Raw genomic sequence first — 4447 nt, forward strand, 5'->3', positions numbered from 1 at the left:
GCTCCAACCCCCGGGGTCTGCTCTGAACTCCCAGAGCTCATCCTCGCCTCCCACCCCGGGCTTCCTTCCTTTCCAGTGTTGCACATGTTATTCTGTTCAGTAATTGTTCCTGGCTCCAAAATCCATGAAGGCAGGGGCTGTGTCTAACTCACCTGGGACGTATGGGGTAACTATATAGCCCAGTTTGCTCTGTCCCGAGTTAGTTTACATTTGTTGTCCTGGTGCGATTGTATAGTGCCCCCTTTCACTTTCATAATGCCTTGGTATGGATGAAAAATTAGATGGCCAGCCTATTAGACTGGGCTCGATACATGGGGGCAGCATGGGGTGACAGCCATATCTGCCAGTCACTAACCTTCTCTGAAGCCTCAATGACTCATCAGTTCCCATTGGGACAATAGTGGTATCTCTCTCACGGAATTGAGGTGAGGGTTAAATAAGATTGACAGAACAGTGCCAGGTACTTAGTAATACTTGATAAATGTTAACGGAGGAAGAAAGAAAAGGGAGGGCAGAACATGTAAAGACTTTCATCTTGTGCCTTTAGGGAATGGGAAGAGGAGGGATGGGGGAATTTGGTATCTATTTTTGCTCTTACTCATAATAGTAAACACCCCAAATCATGGAAGTTTGAGAAATTATAAACCTAGGAGATGAGCTTTGGGCTGAGTGTGTTGTACTGTTTTCCTTAGAGTCACCATTTTGTGCAGGCAGAAGCTCCCAGAAGCACCAAAACCTTAGTGAAAGAGCCACAGACCCCTCTCAGAGCTACTGAGGGCTTGTGGAGGATGCCTTCATCTTTCCCCAGACATCCTGGAAATTCCTGGAATGTGGTAGCAGTGGGGAAGTGGGCTGGAGACACCCCAGACAAGAGATCTCAATTTCCAGGCCATCATGATGGCATCAAAGGAATGTCAGCCCAGACTTGGTGCATCCTGGGAGATTCCCCCAGCCACGGTCCTCAGCCTGGACGGCCCCCTCTCACCACAGAGGGACTGGTAATGTGCTCGAGGGGTAGAGAAGACAGAACCTCTGAAGAGGAGACACCCACTAATGCCAGGGGAAGGCAGCAGAGACTGTGAGGGGCTCTGAGCCAAATCTTGTCTTTAAAAAGAGGGTTATTCTCTGTAACAGCAATATGCTTGCCACAGGAATGGAATCATTTCAGGCCAGCAGCCACAGTCCTCAGGTATATTTTCTGATGGCCACAAAGAGCACATTGAGAGTAAGTGAGAATCGTAATTTCTTATGGAAAAGGGGAGGGGGGGAAATGTTGCAATATTGGCTTTTCCTCGGCATTCTGTACACTGCCATGCAGTCAGGGACCTTGATTGTCTGTTTGCCATTGCGTACCCAGCACCTGGCACAGTGTCTGGCGATTATTAAGTATTTGTTGACTACAGGAACAAATGAATGAATTTAATAACGAGTTTTGTTTCAGTTTTGCCTGTATTCATTCTAAAAGAGAAGCTCCTAGAAGCAAGGGATTGAGTCTCTGACTACTGTTAGCACTTGGCTCCTGGGGACAACAAATAACTTTAACACCAATTTGAAAAATCACATCAGCTTTGACAAAGGAAAGCAGCCTGAGAACAGTGGTGTTTCCCACAGGTGAGCAGGTTCTAACTTGGCTTCCCCCTCCTGTCTCCCTAAATCCTATCCAAGCCACACACAGGAAAGGACCATCTGTGCACCTGGTTGGATTGTGTTTCTTGCTCCCTTTTGTGCTAGTTGTTAAGCAGTTGTCCCTCAGTCCAAACCCTCCAGCCAGCCAGGGTTCCCTCTTCATGGATCTGGACCTGAGACTGGGTTCAGAGACCCCAGCAGCAGCCTCATTCTACCCTTTCCTCACGGGTCCAAGTCTCAGCCCCACCGACCTCTCCTCTGGGTTTCCAAGTCTTAACAATTCCGCTTTCTTCCTTTGGTTCTCTCGGATATAGGGCTGGTAGCTGTGTCCTGCCGTTGTTACCTCCCTGACACCTTGCAGTACTCTTTTATCCTCTCAGTTACCAGCTTTGTACATAGCGAACATTATTTTATATTAAATTCTCTGACTGAGATGCTCAATCATAGGTCTTCAGGTGTCCCACCAATTGGCCCCCTTTCTTCTCTCACTTTCCTTCCAAAACCGAGGAAAAACCTGATCTGCCTACATAAATCCATCCTGAATTGAGGCTTGGAATAAATCTGTTCTCTTCTACCCCACAGAAGATCTTCTCCCTGTCCTCCTTCCAAGCTCTCCCTTCCTGTCTGGCTCCTGTCTTTCTAAGCTCAGCCCTGCCCACTCTTCACCCCCTTTCCCTTTCCTCTTTTAGCTCCTTTAGTCATTTTTTTAGTTATTTGGCATTTGCATGACGGTGGAAGCCTGTAGCAAAGCACATATTTTCTTACAGTTATTTATTCACTCTTTACCCCTTTCCAGAAACAATTTAGAAGCGTTGCCATTTACATGTTACCTCTGGGTGCTCTGATCTCCTGGGGCTCTTGCCTGTGCTTCTCAGGGGATATTTGGTTTCTGCTACTTTTATTGCTTTTGGTCTAAAAACATACTTCAAGTTTTGCCAGCCAGACTAGAAGCGAGTCCAGGGTGGAACCTGTGTCTTATTCTTTTAGGACCTGATGCAGCCCAGCCCCGCGTCTGCCCAGTGAAAGGGCTCAGTGAATGCCTGTGATGGTTGATAAGGTGTTGTATCTCATTGGATCTAAGACACCATCAAGTTTGTAAGATCCACCATTACTTTTCACACTCTGCGGAAGAGACAAATGTGTCCTGTGAAACTGTCACATGACTGAGCAGCATCCCAATTTCAGAAATGTGACAACGTGAAAACCCAGCGTGCCTCATAGAACCAGGGAAATACGGTATCACTGGGCTGGGAAGCCCGCGGAGAGCATTGTTTTCTGTTGAGCCTGTTCTTCAGGGCTTAGGTTTTTTCCACTATACAGCATGGAGGCTCAAGGTTGGGAGGACTGGACTGGCAGGTTTACACACCAGGGAGGGATGGGCGGGCAAAAGCAGACTTGAATGTGGCCATGCTGGGCTGCGGGTGGAAAGCGTCCATCTCAGGACAGAGAAGCGTGTCTACCTGTGAGAGGCTCGTGGAGCAGCCAGGCAGTTAACCGCTGCTTCAGTGCTAAGTGGCAACCAGACCATTGATTGCTCACCCTCCCTGTCCCCATCCTCTCCCACTCTTTCCACCTGTTTATTCGCTCCACACCTCACTTTGAGACCACAGACTGCACCTGTTACCTTTTGCCTTTTCCGCAGAGTCCAGTTCTTCCAGAGCAAAAGCTGGATCTGTCTTGCAAAGCCCATGATGGTGACCACAGAAGACCGGCAGGTAACTCAGTCGGAGCCCTCCCTCTATGGCCGAGGCTGATGGGCAGCAATGGACGTAAATGCTGCCCAGAGCACCTCCCACTCAGCCTGCTGTGTCTTTCGCTGGGTGATTAAAGGCTAATTTCCCCCTTCAAAGCATAATCCCTTTTAATTATACATAAACCCTTTGTCAAGGAAAGCAGGCCTACACTTGGCTGGCTCCTTTTTAGGGAGGGAAAGAGAAACCTACAGACACAAGTGGCTGGGCACTAAGCAAACTTAGGTGGGGGCATTTAATGGGAAACCAAGACCCTCAGGCTCCTGCCTCCGTGAAAGAGGGGATTCTAGAAGGGGAAGCCTTTGGGAATCTGTGACCTTAGAATTTGGGACAAAATCTCTTTGCATAATTATAGGCTGGGCTTTGTCCTCCATAATAACCTGCCCCGAGTAATCCAGGGTTTGACTGTGCCTGTAAACCCAATCAACCCACTTGCCAGATCTGAGGTGATTTCTCCCTCCCCACCACCCCCCATCATTTTTTTTTTTTTTTTCCAGCCCTTTGGCTTGCTCTGTAGTCACTTTAGATCAGCTATTTGGTGGCATCTCTGAGCTTAGTGGATGGTAATTTTTATTTTATTTTTTATCTCTTGTGCTAAAATTGATCTATAAGTCATGGCTACCTGGATCTGTGCTGTAAAAGTCACTGGAACCCTCTAGGCCCAGCAGGACAGCGCCCATGACTGACCAGCCATGTCTGAAACTGGCCGGGCTTGAGGAGAGGCAACCGGTGAGCCAGCTCCTGTCATTGCAGCTCACAGTGTGGAGTTGATGGATGTATGTCTCCTCTGGAGAGGGATCCATGATCCTGAGGGGCATCCCAAACTCCCTGTTATTTCACCACTGGGAACTTTTAGTCTCTGTCTCCTCAAAACAGAAGTTGCTTCTCTTTGAAGGACTCTAGACACTTGAGACCTACAGAGCGTGGAAGGAGAGCCACAGAGTAGGAATGGATGCTGACTTCCCGGGGTTTGTGATCTGGCTGTAGGCATAAAACACGAACTTGGACAAATTAAAGGGGGATGTGATGGAAGCCATGAGGGCCTATGGGCTGTCCAAGAGAAGGAGGAA

The 4447-nt window shown here is 48.3% G+C and overlaps 1 long non-coding RNA gene across 1 annotated transcript; it reads left to right on the forward strand.

Moving 5' to 3' along the window:
• The first annotated feature begins 736 nt into the window (after nt 1-736).
• Nucleotides 737-2982, forward strand: LOC148755722 (uncharacterized). Its single transcript, XR_016018665.1, has 3 exons — nt 737-1225; nt 1442-1611; nt 2614-2982. It is a non-coding gene; the product is annotated as an uncharacterized LOC148755722 (long non-coding RNA).
• The last annotated feature ends 1465 nt before the right edge of the window (nt 2983-4447 follow it).

This window comes from Rhinolophus sinicus, chromosome 14 (assembly GCF_057876585.1).
Source record: "Rhinolophus sinicus isolate RSI-liver-muscle chromosome 14, RSI-T2T, whole genome shotgun sequence".
Taxonomy (NCBI): domain Eukaryota; kingdom Metazoa; phylum Chordata; class Mammalia; order Chiroptera; family Rhinolophidae; genus Rhinolophus; species Rhinolophus sinicus.